Source organism: Bos indicus, chromosome 29 (assembly GCF_029378745.1).
Source record: "Bos indicus isolate NIAB-ARS_2022 breed Sahiwal x Tharparkar chromosome 29, NIAB-ARS_B.indTharparkar_mat_pri_1.0, whole genome shotgun sequence".
NCBI lineage: Eukaryota > Metazoa > Chordata > Mammalia > Artiodactyla > Bovidae > Bos > Bos indicus.
In genome coordinates, this window is record NC_091788.1 from 7,749,110 (window position 1) to 7,765,962 (window position 16,853).

Genomic DNA, 16,853 nt, shown 5'->3' on the forward strand with positions numbered 1-16,853 from the left:
ACATTAAAATGTGGAGAAGGAATAAGGTCTTAGCATCAAGACACTGTGGTATTTATTGTTTTTAGCCAAATATAGAATGGAATCATGAGGTAGGGACAGCTGTATAGATGGGAGATTTCTATCTATGCTGCAGAAAACATCTTTCCCCTAGTATAGGGTTCTGATAGGCAACACTTTCTATTTATTCATTCCCTATATCTACATCTCATTGATAATCTAAATTCTTCATAGTGAATTGAAAGCAGCTTGATAAAAACCTTAGAATATATTGTGACAGCACAATTTACCAATTTATTGTTAATATAAGTTTTTGTACTTTGATTACTTAAAGATTGAGAAATTGAAACAAGGAAGTCTTAGAATCAAGTAACTTAAAGTCCTCCCCAAATAGCCATACCTCCAATTCTCAAGATAAAGCAGCTAAGATTTCAAGAATAATTTTCCACATTCAAGGCAAAGTCAGGACTGAAATCCACATTTCCTGTCTCTCCTAATCTCCAATTCCACACTTCCTGTGTCCTCCTAGCACAATGCACCTTATTCCTTGACCTACAATAGATGACTAAAAATCTGCAGTAAACAGCTCAGCCTGTTATGGAGAGCAAACATGTATATTGTTGATCAAGGTCGGCTTATCATCCACAGGGTGATATACAAGACGTTCAGCGTGCCCCTAGGCCCACTGACCCCTGCCCCAATCCTTCCTGGCTTGTCTCTGAACCCATTCCCCTCTTAGAGCTTATTGGCTGGACCTACTTCTATGTAAACATGCGCATTGGGAAATGGAATAAATTATCTAGTTTAATTAAAACAGCAGCATGATATGCATTATCAAGAGAAAATATTACTTTGACTTAAAAGTTTCCTTCTTGGAGCCCAGGAGAGACTGTTATGGAATGTTCAGCATTCTAAAGGCTGTGTTTGTTTTCAGTACATTTTAAGTGGAATATTTTTCACCCTTCTGAGTAGGGCATACAAAGGCTTTAATTAAACAATGTCACATGGGAACTCTTGCCCCCAAACCCTTTACTGGCCCTAATTAGCAGATGCAGCTGTAGACTCTATCAATATTAGATGGTCTGTTTATTGTGTCCATTTATATCACACTCATCAGGGAGCATGTGGAAGGCACCCCAGAAATATCAGCTTTAATTAAAACTGACTCAATTGGTGGAGAAAATATCCCACGCAAAAATGGGTCAGGTGAAAAAGGAAGATTTGAAAAAAAAAGAGAAAGAAACAGTAACATTATACTGGGACTATTATTACCAAGTCTTCTTTAGGAAAAATGAAGGAGGATACCTGATGAACTGTTTCTCACCAACTGCTTGAGAGAAGCATAGGCATTTCAGGCCAGGCTGAATTACACGGACGTGGGGTCTCTCAGTTGGAATGTCTCCCTCCCCTGCCCAGGGTCCCCGAGTGACTGCCACGGCTCCAGCAGGTTTCTTTCTAAGTAGAGTGGTAAGGAGGAGTAGCACATTCATTTAGACACACTCACTGAATTCATCATTCAAGGAATTATATAAAACTACATGTGGAATCTCCTGGAAGATTGTTTTATGTATCTCAAATATAATATATAACAAAATTACTATTACTTATTTGATTTCTGCTGTGCACTTATATATCACTCCAATCCTAACAACTCAACACTGCTATTTTCCATTTTCTAGATAAAAAATCTGATGTTCAAAAATATTAAGTCCTTTCCAAATGTCATAGACTTAGTACACAGTAGAACCAAGACCTAAACATCTGTCTAATCCCAGAGCCCAGACAAGTTTCCCTACCTCTCCCGTGTTAGTCAAAAGAATTTAACATTTTGCCAACAGCTTGCTTACAGGGATTCATGAGCTGAAGACAAGCAAAGTTGCTTTGAAGACAAGCAAAGTTGAGTTTAAACTCTTTCCCATTTTCTTAACTTCTCTAAGCCTCAGTTTCTTCATTCATCAGATCAGGGTAAGAAACATTTCTTGAAACTTAGATGACAGGGGATAACTTCTGTGAAAAGATTTTTAGCTTGTGGGAAATGCTTGACAAACACTATTTCATATCTTATTCTCACTTACATTCCACAGTGATCCTATTTTGGAAGACGCTTTGAGATGGAGAGTTCTTCCTATCTCTTTGGAGTGTCGCTGAGTTTGCTGACACAAAGCCCCTTTGAAGGATACGGTATGTTGTCATTCACGTTTACTGCTCTACAGAAATAATAAGCCTCCTTTATTTGTTCTATTGCTGGCGGCATGTCTCTTCAGGATAAATACTGTGAAATTTGAAAACATGATCAGCCAATAATGGGAAAAGAGTAAAGGTTTAGAGTCGGCTTCTCAGGCTTTTCCAGTGATGCCCCCTTAAAGGCATGGCAGAATGAACTTATATATCTATGTGGTTTGAATGCTCTAGTATAGATTTAAACACTCCTTTCCATCTTATTTAAAGAATATTATTTACTCTTTAAGATGTGCAGTTTTGTAACCCTTGGTATACATCTGTTTTATTTGAAAAAGAATTATTAAGTCTACTCCCCAACCTGTCAACTTTTCAAGTCATCCAGCCATGTCCATCATATTTATCTTATGTCTATGCTTCATAGAAACATCTCTAAGAAGTTTTGGGGGAAATCTGATATTCAGTCTAGGAAGTACAAATTTGGAAAATATTTCAGCCTAAGTAGAAATAGACCAAATAAGAATGTTTGCCTTCTAGGAACTGTTTCTGAAGTGATTGTCATGAGAATAAGCTCCTTTCTGACATTAGACCTAATATTCTGATGTTAGGTGGGATGGTCCCTGGGAGGCCAATTATTCCTGGATGGGGACAACAGAGAGGCAAGAGAAAAGTGATTCAGGTTCTATGCCAATGACATATTTTTCTATAAAGTTCATTGTTTATATATTAGAATATTAAACATAAAAAAACCTCACCTAACTCACTCTTCAAGTGAAAGCACAGTTTAATGAGAAATAATAAGCCATAGGCGGGGGTCTTCAGTTTTATAGCCTGTTCCATTTCCAGGCTAAAGTTTAAAGGTTGCTCCCCTGTCATGTTACTCAGGGCCCTAGATTCAGCTCTGAAGCCCTGAGCTCTCTAGTTTCCCCAGCTGCCGTGAGCATCCCCTGGTGAGGGCTTTTATTTAAGTACCTCTCCAGAAACTTCCCTATAAGAGCACCACCTGGGCCAAAGTCAGGCCTGGCTCCCTTGCCACGATCCAGAATGCCCTTGAAGGACCATCTCAACTCCCCAGCTGCTGGGCAGACACTCCATAATTCCTGCCTCACAGTCAGCCTTCTTCTTACCCAGTCCAACTTCTCTCACCCCTTTTCGGGTGCCATTCCTACAGATTAAGTCTTTACCCCAGACTCTGTGTACTGAGGAACCCAGCCGAGGATAGCTTCTTACACTAGCAAGTTAACTGGCTTCAATTTGCCCTATGCAACGATTTCCCAGGTTTCATTAGACACCATCTCTGAATTTAAATGTGCAAATAAAGTAACAACTCTGTGAATCAGAAACATCATTGGTATGTGGATATGTAACTGTAGGCAGAAAAGTGATCGTTTCTAATTCAGTTTTAGTGAGTGAGTGAGTGAAAGTTGCTCAGTCGTGTCCGACTCTTTGCGACCCCATGGGTGGAATTGTCCAGGCCAGAATACTGGAGTGGGTAGCCTTTCCCTTCTCCAGAGGATCTTCCCAACCCGGGGATCGAACCTGGGTCTCCTGCATTGCAGGTAGATTCTTTACCAGCTTAGCCACAAGGGAAGCCCCGATAGCTCAGTTGTTTTAGTGAAAGCATTATTTATTATGGTTCAGGCATGAAATTGTTTGAATGTACATATTTACATATGTACCACCATAGGGCGTAAGTATTATTCTACCTGTTTAGGAAATGAAGAACTGAAATCTACTCACTTGGTTAAAGTCATAGTGTTAGTAAATCAAGAGGCCACAATTTGAACTCAAATCTTCTTTCTCCAAGGCTGGTAGTTTCCAGTCCATCTGTGATGCTTTGTGCTGTTTACACGTGTTTCCAGCTCTCTGCCTTCTGAACACAAAGAAGAATAGACTTTGCTACCCACCGAGTGTTAAGCATGGCCATGCCACTTGCTTGGGCCCATGGAATGGAACCAGAAGAGATGTCTCCTTTCTGCCTTACTGCCCCTTCCTGCCACAGGGAGCAGTGACATTCCAGATGGTCGTGGCTCTGCCACCTTGTGCCCCTGTGTAAAAAAAACATGGAAAAGAGCTCCCAGCACAACTCAAGATGAGTGTGGATTGTAAGTGAAAAGGAATCTGCATTAAGTCACTGCTCTCCAGGGGTTGTTTGTGATCATGGCCTAACCTTATGTGGGGCTTTCCAGGCGGCGCTAGTGGTAAAGAACCTGCCTGCCAATGCAGGAGACGTAAGAGATGCAGGTTCATGTAAAGTTTAAAAATAAAATAACGTTAAAAAAAAAAAAAAAAAGAGATGCAGGTTCAATCCCTGGGTTGGGAAGATCCTCTGAAGGAGGGAATGGCAAGCCACTCCAGTATTCTTGCCTGGAGAATCCCATGGATAGAGGAGCCTGGCGGGCTACAGTCCAAGGGGTCATAAAGAGTCAGACACAACTGGATCGACTTAGCACACATGCATGCAACCTTACTTGATTAATTCATAAATTATGGCTAAAGAACAGATTAATTTTTAACTTAAGAAGTATTAGTAGGAGGAATCCTCTGCTGATCTAATTGTTAAGACTTGGTACTTTCACTGCCAAGGGCCTAGGTTCAATCCCTGGTTGGGGAACTAAAAGGTCCCAAACTGTGCAGCATGCTCCCCATCCCCCCCAAAAAAAAACATATTAGATTAGTAGGGAACTGCCATTTTTGCTAGAATTGAAATATCCTTTTAACACTAGAATTTACTTTATAATATAATATAATTGAAAGAGTTTGGGTCTTGCAACCATGTAGATGTATAATTTAATTTGAATCTCTGATCTAACCTATCAGATCAGATCAGATCAGTCGCTCAGTCGTGTCCGAGTCTTTTCGACCCCATGAATCGCAGCACGCCAGGCCTTCCTGTCCATCACCAACTCCCGGAGTTCACTGAGACTCACGTCCATTGAGTCAGTGATGCCATCTAGCCATCTCATCCTCTGTCTTCCCCTTCTCCTCCTGCCCCCAATCCCTCCCAGCATCAGAGTCTTTTCCAATGAGTCAACTCTTCGCATGAGGTGGCCAACTTGTTTAATAACCTTAAGTTTCAATTTCTCTTTTTCAGCCCCTGTTTACTCATCTATAAAATGAGGCTAGTGATATATTTTGTCACAGCATTGATGTAATGGTTTGATAAAATAAGGCTGGTAAAGCTTTTAGCAAATTGTCTGACACATAGATGGTATCAAATAAGTGTTTTACAGGAAGTATATCTTTTTATAACTCACTGCATCTGAAAGTCATTTTTACAAATATAGATTCCTGAGGCCCATACCAGACCTACTGAATTAGAATCTTAGGTTGTGATCTACATTTTCAACAAACTCCTCTAGCAATTCTTCCCTGAGATTGAAAATAACTGCACTAGACAAATGTTAAATATTGCTGACATATATATTATCTCAGAGAACCAGAAAAGCCTCCAATGAGAATCTTCAAATGATCTTAGAACCAACAGAAGTATCACTCACTGCACTGTAGATAAAATGAGCTTAACTGTATATAAATCAAAATGAGAGGATTTGGGGGAATACAATACACACTTCAAAGCCGTGACATCTGAAAGAAAAATCTCTGTGAATTCTTTATGTCCTTAAATATCACATGAATGGTAGAGTCTGACTACAGTAATCTTTGCTGATGAGAATCAGGGTTTGGGGGGGCAGTCTGGGACTTAAAGACTGTCTGAAATCAGATGCCTATGAAATGAGAGTGACAACCAAGGAGATCAAGGCAAGGACAATTTTCTCAGAAGCCCCTGTGCGTACACGAAAATAACTGCTGAAACTTTCTGGTGGAATTCTAGGCTGGAAATTTTATTTCTGCTGCTTTTAATAATTCAGATGCCTTTGAAACCTGCTGTGCTTTATAGTTGTGGTGAGTAACTTTCGAAATGTGTGACCCTTCCAACCACCTAATCGCCAAGTCACTTTCTCTACTTCTCCTCTCGTCCTGAGTCTATGTTTATATATATGCAGATTTACAGGGCAAAAAAAAAAAAAAAAAGAGAGAGAGAGAGAGAAGGTAGAAATAACCAAGGAAGAGGCTAATGAGTGTTAATGATGCCTTTGGGTTATCTTGTCCACAACAGGTGAGTGAAGAGCACTTCTGACTTTGAGAGTGGGGCTGGGGTGGGAAACCCATAGCCAGTGGGATCTGGGAGAAAGGGTTAGAGGGAAAGCAGGGCTGGGCATTGTGAGCTGAGACCACTGTGTGAAGAAGCATTGGAGCTCGATTTAGCTTTGAGGTCCTGGAGTCCCCAGAGAGTTGCCCTCCAGGGCCCAGAGCTGGACAAGGACACTCCGCTACTGTTTGGGTCAGAATAGGTAGGGACTCCTCTACTCCTTCAAGGCATCACACAGCTGCAAGGAGCAAGCACAGCAGAGACAGGTCTACAATGATCACTTTTCCTGGCTCAAGACTATGAAGTCTGGTAGACACCATTTCAGATCTCTGTGAGCCCTGCCTCCCTCCCTGCTGCTCTGCAGGTGTTCTGTATCACACACGAGAAGAGAGAAAGGGACCCCTACAGTCCTCCAAATAACTGGTATTGAATTTCTTATGACTTGGGGTAGGTGGGGAGGTCTTTCAGATCAGATCAGTTGCTCAGTCGTGTCCGACTCTTTGCGACCCCATGAACTGAAGCATGTCAGGCCTCCCTATACATCACCAACTCCTGGAGTTCACTCAGACTCACATCCATCAGGTCAGTGATGCCATCCAGCCATCTCAGCCTCTGTCGTCTCCTTTTCCTCCTGCCCCCAACCCCTCGCAGCATCAGAGTCTTTTCCAATGAGTCAACTCTTCGCATGAGGTGGCCAAAGTACTGGAGTTTCAGCTTTAGCATCATTCCTTCCAAAGAAATCCCAGGGCTGATCTCCTTCAGAATGGACTGGTTGGATCTCCTTGCAGTCCAAGGGACTCTCAAGAGTCTTCTCCAACACCACAGTTCAAAAGCATCAATTCTTCGGCGCTCAGCCTTCTTCACAGTCCAACTCTCACATCCATACATGACCACAGGAAAAACCATAGTCTTGACTAGACGAACCTTAGTTGGCAAAGTAATGTCTCTGCTTTTGAATACGCTATCTAGGTTGGTCATAACTTTCCTTCCAAGGAGTAAGTGTCTTTTAATTTCATGGCTGCAGTCACCATCTGTAGTGATTTTGGAGCCCAGAAAAATAAAGTCTGACACTGTTTCCACTGTTTCCCCATCTATTTCCCATGAAGTGGTGGGACCGGATGCCATGATCTTCGTTTTCTGAATGTTGAGCTTTAAGCCAACTTTTTCACTCTCCACTTTCACTTTCATCAAGAGGCTTTTTAGTTCCTCTTCACTTTCTGCCATGAGGGTGGTGTCATCTGCATATCTGAGGTTATTGATATTTCTTCCGGCAATCTTGATTCCAGTTTGTGTTTCTTCCAGTCCAATGTTTCTCATGATGTACTCTGCATATAAGTAATTTAAATTTATTTATTAAATTTATTAATTTATTGTTTATTTAACAGGGTGACAATATACAGCCTTGAGGAACTCCTTTTCCTATTTGGAACCAGTCTGTTGTTGGAGGTCTTTAGTGGATCTTAAATAAAACACACATTTAAATAAACACAATATTACTTGCCCTTTGAATACTGAAAAGTTTGGACGTGTGTACTAAACCCATCAACTTGCCTGAGTGATACTGGGGTCAGCTGGCAGACCCCAACGCTTTGATTTCTGCTGACACGGAAATGGAATGTTAATGGAAGGCGAGGCTGTAGCATGGTGATTTAGCATTGCGTGCGGGAGTAACTTGCTACAGTCATCATTTTACTCATCACTTTAGGTGAGATATGCTTGAGGCAGCTCTTCCTCAGTATTTGATTTTTCCAGTCTTTGTTTTGTTTTGTTTTGTTTGTTTTTTACAGTTAGGTGCTGCATTTATATCTGCTGGTTTAAATTCTGTCGTATTTCACTTTTAGCCTTTTAGTGTAGCAAACCATGTTTTACTTTCAATTAGGTACTGCTAATGGAGTACCTGGTAAGGGCTTAGGGAATAATTCTGCAGCTAATTTTTGTACTTACCGCATAAGGATCATTCCTCATGTATAATGTGCCCCAAATGCAGCTTCACTTTCTGGATACCTTGATGCAGATAGAATAGCTTTTCATCATTAGGTGCAAAGAAACAAATCACAGAGAATGCAGAGAAATGGAAGTCAGCAGCAGATTTGCTTTTCCTTCCTTCCTTCCAGTGTCTTTTGGGGAACCGGATCCTAATCAACAGAGAAGAGTCTTGGGTGGCTTTTACCGATCTGAGTGAACTGGATTATCTTAGAATGATGTCTAGTCATTATTGTGCTTCCCTGGGGGCTTAGTAGTAATGCATCCGCCTGCTAATGCAGGAGATGTGGGTTCCATTCCTGGGTCAGAAGGATCCCCTGGAGAAGGAAATGGCAACCCACTCCAGTATTATTATCTGGAAAAATCCCAGAGACAGAGAGGCCTGGTGGGCTATAGTCCTTGGGGTTGCAAAGTCTGAGACATGCCTGAGCACGCACGCTTCTACTACCAGTTGGCATCAGCACGTGGGAGTTACGAGTTGTGCTTTATTCTTCCACGGCTTACCTCTGGCAGCAGACACCATTTGTTGCCCTATCCATCATCCTGCTCCTCTGGGCACTCCCCTTTGCTAGCACATGCCTACACAGTTCTACTGGAAACCCTTGTGATTCCCACTTGAAAGCACTCTCTAGGTTCCAGCCCCTAACGACCAGAAGTGCCATGGGCTGATGCACCAGGAAACAACGTCAGGCAAAGAGAGAGGGGAATGAAAGGATCCAGTCACCTCTCCGGTGCCCCTGGGAACGGGGGGTGAGTAACCTTGTGCCATGCCCTCCACTGTCTCCCTGAGTTCCCACTGGGATTGGGTGAGTCCCAGCTGCCCTCAACATTGATCTGCTTATTATTGTAAACCTTACTGGCTTTCTTCCATTTCCTGTCTCCTGCCCCCACTTTGCTATTGGGGTTTCCCAGGACCACCTCCCAAATATATTATTTGCCCACAAGTATTTGTCTCAGACTACTTCAGGGAGTATCCAACCACAGACAACTCCTTGGGATAGAAAAGGGAGGTAATGAACACTTCTGGAGTGACTAATATGGAAACTATTAATAAAACTAAAGAATATTTATTTTTTTCTAAAGAATATTTAATGTGGCCACACAGTGACGTTGGGTTGTCCCATCAAAGGCGGCTGTCACCTAGGCTCTAAGGTCTCCCTCATTAGAGAAAACTTACTGCCTTGGTACATTTCCCCCAATCTAAGACCTTGGTGATCTTACCAGCAAAAAGAGCAGATTCATCTCTTGGGCAGGGTCATAACTAGTACGTTCATAGAAGGGATGGATAAAACTTAAATACCAACTCATGAATTTACCGTTAGAAATAAAGGCCACAGGGACTGGAATACTCAACCTCCAAGTGACCACTGCATACTGTTGCCAGAGGCCGACCCACATGAGATTCCAAATAAGCAGCAGAGGTTGCATGGAAGGCATGGGATCAGGACAAAGGGAGCCGGAGGCACCCAAGGTCTAAAAGCATTAGACTCAGACACCCTGATATCACATCTGCAAGTAAGGGCGACAGTGCCTGGGAAAACAAGAATCTTAAACTCCTTGGCAGGAAACCCCTCCAACCTTTCCACACTGGGGATCTCCTTATGTGTAGGACATGGAGTTGTTGTGAGTTGTTCAGTTGCTAACTCGTGTCTGACTCTTCGCAATCTCATGAACTGCAGCACGCCAGGCTTCCCTGTCCTTCACTCAGTCTCATGTCCATTGAGTCCATGATGCCATCCAACCATCTCATCCTCTGCCACCCTCTTTTCCTCTTGCCCTTAATCTTTCCCAGCATCATGGTCTTTTCCAAAGAGGAGATTATTGGCTAAATGCAAAACTCCTATGAAAAATATTTACAAGTGGAATGCCTCTAAGATACTCAACACCTCCTTCTGAGCTTCACATTCTTCCTTTAAATGTTAATAAATTCAATCAGACAGGAACAGTTCTGCTGGACTGTAAATTATTCAGACTTGTTCAGTGATTTTGCATATGTCAGCCCCAATTTTAATTTCCAAGGGGCAAATTCATTTCCATACTATTTGGTTTTGAGAGGGCTAACAAACTACACCACCTCCCCGCTTGCCAATACCACCTGCCATATCGAGGCTGTGATTTCATTTGTTCTCACAACCAATCTTTGAAGTCAGTATTAATCATCCTTATTTAATTCACAAGCAAGCAGATGTTCAGGTCAAGTTACTTGGCCCAATGATGGAACTGGAATTCGAGCCCAGGTTTGTTTTCTAGCTCCTGCTTTTTCTGCATACTACCCAAAGGTCATGGTATTGAGCTTTTATTTAAGAGTTGACTTAAGAAAAGCTTTCAGTGCTAGAGCAAAGTCTGACAACTCCTAAGGGTCCATCTGGGTTTCCGTGGTGGCTCAATGATAAACAATCTGCCTGCAATGCAGAAGATGAGGGTTTGATCCCCTGGGTTGGGAAGATGCCCTGGAGAAGGAAATGGCAACCCAGTATTCTTGCCTGGGAAATCCCATGGATAGAGGAGCCTGATGGGCTACAGTCCATGGGATTGCAAGAGTCTCGGCATGACTTAGCAATTCAACAACAACAAGGGGCCATCTAGCTCTAAGAGTGTATGATTCTTTACTGCACCTGGCTTTGTTAGACCTCAGAATTGAGACTTTTTTCTAAATAATTCTAAAACAGTTATTGTTCCTGGTTATTCAGGGATGGTAAACTGTGACTGAGTTTTCTTTTTAAGTGCCTCAGTTATTCACTCCACTGACCTTGGGATCATGTTATTCGTCCACGTTACTCATCGTGTTTCCTTCTTAACCCACGTTTGCATCTGACATCGATGCAGTGTTTCAAGAGGAATGAGAGTAACTTTCTAAAGACTTTAAAAGATCTAATTACTCATATTGACCCTGCCCAGAAGCAACCACAAACAATGCTGTAATTAACTGAGTTTGGCTATAAATGGGAGATATATGGGTGACTTTTATTACACAAGAAAAAAAGCAAGCTCAGTAAACTGATGGATAATTTACTTAGCATTCTGAAATGTGTGCAACGCTGCTATATCTGCCTTTTTCTACTTACTTGCTTCCTCTTTCTCTCTCCCATTTTTCCTTATTTAAAAAAAAATTATTTTTCTATTGTGAAATTAAACAGACTATCATCAAAGAACATTTTGGAAGTGATAGAAATATGGAAAGTAAAAAATATCCATTTTTACTATTTAGAAATGACTACAGTTAACCATGTAATGTATCTTTCCCTTTTGGCTGTGTGTGTGTTCCTATGTAATATATTTTTGGTTTGTTTGTTTTAAAGAATATCAGTGTATGCTATGTTTAAAATGGATAACCAACAAGGACCTACTGTATAGCACAGGGAACTCTGCTCATTGTTATTTGGCAGCCTGGATGGGAGGGGAGTTTGGGGGAGAATGGATACATGTATATGTAGGCTGCTGCTGCTGCTGCTGCTGCTAAGTCGCTTCAGTCGTGTCCGACTCTGTGCGACCCCATAGACGGCAGCCCACCAGGCTCCCCCGTCCCTGGGATTCTCCAGGTAAGAACACTGGAGTGCGTTGCCATTTCCTTCTCCAATGCATGAAAGTGAAAAGTGAAAATGAAGTCGCCTAGTCGTGTCCGACTCCTAGCGACCCCATGGACTGCAGCCCACCAGGCTCCTCCGTCCATGGATTGTCCAGGCAAGAGAACTGGAGTGGGGTGCCATTGCCTTCGGCTGAGTCCTTTTGCTGTTCACCTGAAACTATCACAACGTTGTTTGTTAACCTACAGAATAGAAGGTTTTTATTTTTTTTCCTTAAGAAGAATATCCATGTAGATGTTGTCATCTGCATCAGCCTCTTTGACCTAAAGGATCTTTGCCTTGATGTACCTCTGTGTTTGTTCCGAAACCACCTGGGATTTGACAGATATGTTTTGCAGCTGTTCTTAAAAAGACATGCAGTGATCACAGAACTGCCTGCACAAGCAAGGCCTGGAGGTGTCTGCAAGTTACTTTTGCTGACTACCATGCTAGGATCTCCCCTCAAGGTGGTTTTTGTATTTTGTTAGGCACAATCCATGCTGTGTGCAAAGAAGCCTGGAAGACTGTGCATGCCCCAGCTGCCCCAGGCTGCCCCTGAAAATCTCTGCCGCTTTGCTTGAGCCCTGCCTCCTACACCTTTAAAATTCCCTTTCTCCCCTCCCTTTGGGAACAAGGTGTTTTCAGAGCAGAGCTCTCCCTTCTCCAATCCTAGTTCAATGATGACATTTCTGCTCTGCCATATGGAGCCCGGTTTTGTTTGATTGGTATTTACGACTTCCAGCAAAGGACCCATTGAGGGGTCACATCCCTTTGCTCTTGTTCTGTCGCCAAGTCATGTTTGACTCTTTGCAACCACATGGACTGCAGCACGCCAGGCTTCCCTGTCTATCACCAGCTCCTGGAGTTTGCTCAAACTCATGTCCCTTGAGTCGGTAATCCCATCCAACCATCTCATCCTCTGTCGCCCCTTTCTCCTCCTGACCTCAGTCTTTCCCAGCATCAGAGTCTTCCAGTGGGTCAGCACTTCGCATCAGGTGGTCAAAGTATTGGAGCTTCAGCTTCAGCATCAATCCTTCCAATGAATCTTCAAGGTTGATTTCTTTTAGGATGAACTAGTTTCATCTTGCTAGCCAAGGGACTCTTACGTATCCCTTGGGGATCAATAATAATGCCCTCTGGGGGAGTCACGAGTGGCCATTGGGAGCCCAGTGGGAGGCCGCTGCAGTCTTCAGGCCAGGACTCATCACCAGCGTGACCCCTGTCTGTCCTCTGTCCCATCTCCACTGTCCAGCACCCCCTAGGAGCAGCCTGATGCCTCTGGCCACTGGAGCAAGGCCGAGAGGACAGCGGGAGGACCAAGCTCTAGACAGCGGTGTTCCCCTGCCTCTCGCTGGGTTTCTATTCACATCTCCCCTTTGAGTTAAGGTCAGAAATCTGAGACTTGGTCTCAGATCAGACCCAGCAGATTTCTCTCCAGTGGCAGTAAGAGTTGCTAAGAAAAAAACAAGAAAGTAGGGACTTCAGTCCTTCCCCCAGCCCCCAGGTCTCAGGAAAGGGACTCTTCTCCAGGCTGAAGGGCATGGTATCTTACTATAATGGAAACCTGAGCAGTTCTCTGGCCTATTAAAAAGCTTTGTGCTGCTCCTTTTTTGGGCTTGCAAACTGTGTGCCAGGTATCGCTGCATCAAGGATTTCCTGTTTATCATCCCCTTGAAGCTTTTAGCAATCCTGTGACAAACTCGAGTTGACTCTGGCCTGCCAGACCCTGCGGAGGTCTCCATCTGGAGTTCAGGCCTTGGCTGAGATCTCCAGCTTCAAGGCTTGCACTTCTAAGACCCCCGGCCCTTTGATTTTCTGGTGATGCAGAGTCCTCTGTGGTCCCTGGAAAATAAGCTGTCCCATATATGGGTCTCTCTTCCTGGAGTCACTCTCTCCTTCCTATCTCTGTGCTCAATTCCTACCCAGCCTTCAAAACTCAGCCCAAACTCAGGTCCTGTGTACCTGGGGTGCGTGCTCAGTCCCTCAGTCATGTCCAGCTCTTTACAGCTCCATGGACTGAACACCGCCAGGCTCCCCTGTCCAAGGAATTTTCCAGGCAAGAATACAGGAGAGGCAAGAATACCCGTCCTCCTCCACGGGTATCTTCCTGACCCAGGGATTGAACCCGTGTCTCCTGCATCAGCATGGGGATTTTGACCACTGAGCCACCCTATGGTCTCAATTTGCTTTCACTGGCAGTCTGTGTTTTGACCGCAGTTTTCAGCTGAGTCACACCTAGGTGACTTGAGATGGTAATTCTGTTCTCTTTGGGTGGGCGAATATATTTTTAACTCTGGGAAGGTATGTAACAATAATTACAGTACAGACTGTGGCAACACATTTTGTGATGTTGTTTCGTATACATTCTAGAAATGCACTGTTCAAAAGGGTGACCATTAGCCATAAGTGGCTCTTTAAATATAAATTAATTAAATAAAAATTCCATTTCTCAGTTGTTCTAGTCATATTTCAAAGGCTCCACAGCCACATGTGGCAACCTTCCTGGACACCACATGTATTAAACATTACTATCATGACAGAAAGTTCTCTTGGATGACACTGTTTTCTGGTTCTCCAGAGGGTGAGCTGAACCCTCATCTCATAGACAAGCTAAAGGAGTATCTCTCAAAGTCAGGTCCAAAAGGACAAAGTGGGGAAAAAATATTCACCACTTATTACTAAGGGTTAAGCTCCCTAATATATAAAGAGCTTTCAAAGATAAAGTCTTCCCCGGTGGCGCTAGAGGTAAAGAACCTGCCTGCCAGTGCAGGAGATGTGAGAGACGCAGGTTCTGTCCCTGGAGGAGGAAATGGTAACCCACTCCAGTATTCTTGCCTAGAGAACCCCATGGACAGAGGGCTACAGTCCATAGGGTCGCAAAGAGTCAGAGATGACTCAAGTGACTTAGCATGCAACATGAAATTAAAAAGGAAAAGACCAACTATCCAATAGAAACATAGACAAAGGATATGGACAGACAGGACAGAAACTGACACGGCCTTTACATATATGAAAGGACATTCAAATTCACCCAAAGAAAGAGAAAGTCAGCTGAAACTTCCCTGCGGTGCCATTTTCCACAAATCAAAAAAAAAAAAAAATCCAACATTTGAAAACAAGGCTGTAAGAATGCTCTTGTGCACGCGTGCTCAGTCGTCCAGTTGTGTCCAATTCTTTGTGACCTCATGGACTGTAGCTTGCCAGACAGACCCCATGGAATTTTCCAGGCAAGAATACAGGAGAGGGTTGCCATGGCTTCCTCCAGGGTATCTTCCCGACCCAGGGATCAAACCTGCATTTCCTCCATGTCCTGCACTGGTAGGTGGATTCTTTACCACTGAGCTACCTGGGAAGCCCAAGAATGCTCTTGGACATGGCCTAATATAAACGTTTCTCAAAATGACAAGTGCATATTCTGTGTGACTCAGAAATTACCTCTAAGAATTCATCTTACAGATTTAACTGCACATATGTGAAATGAGAGAGGCACAGTGTGGCCTTGTTCGGAAACAGCTCCCCACCCATCACCATTAATAAAGAACTGCTAAACCTAAGTTGGTGACATACATGTGTAGCTATTTAAAAGTATGCTGCACAGTTCTCTCTATATTGAAGCAGAAAGAGTCCACTAGATAAGTGAAAAAAGCAAATTCAGAACAGTTTGCATACAATGCCACCTTTTCTGTAAAAAAGGAAAAACAAGGAGAGTAGAGCCCAAAAGGTTCTGAATGAGCTTGTCCATGCGTGAAGAAAGCTCTTAAGAACTGCACTTAACTTGGTGCCGGAAGCAGAAGTAAGAGCGAAGCTTTCGCCAGACACCAAGTTGGACTGTTTAATTTTTGAACTGGGCGATTCTGTATCATCTCTTATGATTACTAAATTGATCTTTAAAAAAAAACCTGATTCTGCTTTGGTGACTGGGCCACCAGATCAGTGACAATGCCCATCAAGGAAGGAGGGCGCTTACCCTCTGCAGAGTTCCAGTCCAGCAGAGGCCCCGCTCCTCCACGCTGTGGACAAGCTCTGCCCAGGGTTCCCACGCATCCTGCATCCTCCGGTCTGCTCACACAGAGCTGGATCCAGGGGCCCTGGAGTCCTGCCCTTCTCGGCTCGCAGAAGGCCTAAGACCAGAGGAATGTGTCCATCTGCACCCCTTCTCACGCCGCGCCTGGCAGCCCTCAGAGGGCGGCCCCGCGGAGGCCCAGACTCACCTTCCCATACGGTGCCTGCGGTCCGTGGCAGGCGGCTACGGCACAGGAGATGGGCGCTGTCTCCCGTTCCTCATCAGGGACGTTCTTTGATGGGGAAGTTGTTGAGAGCAGACGGGGTCCAGCGGGGCCCCAGGCGCTCCTTCCATCCAGCGAGGAGCCCTCACTCTTAGGATGTCCCGTGCCTACGAGTCTTGGTGGATTCACCGTGCTCCTGGAAGCAGCCTTCTTTCACGACAGACGCCTAGTTGATGGTGGCAGTGGGACCCACTGTCAGCTCGCGTGGGGCAGCCCAGGTCCGCAGGGCCTGCAGGAGGGGCACAGGAGAGGGCACGGCCTGTCCCTGAGGAGCCCCCATCCCCACATCCCGGGCCGGGCTCTGCGTCCCTCCGCGTCCGCCCTCCTCGCCGGCTTCCACCTCCTGTGTTTCCAGTTAGGGCTGGACCAGCCCAGCGTCGGGCTCCAGCAGCTTCTTAACCACATCACTTGGAAATAAATACAGGCCGGCCTTAACTATCCTCCTTGTAGATGAAGACACAGAATTTTCTTGGGAAAATTATAGACTTGCCCAAGATCACAGGCTAATTGAAGACAGAATCTTGCTTAAGAATTTAAGGCAGGGTTCTTCAGAGAAGCAGAATCCAAGATTGCTGGTTTCTGACACTGGGTGGTTTTCCTGTGCCCTGAGCAGTCTCTGGTCTTCCGGTCCCTCAGTTGTGGTCCGGCTGCAGACCCCATCAGAGCAGCTGGATACAGACGGATCCACAGCCA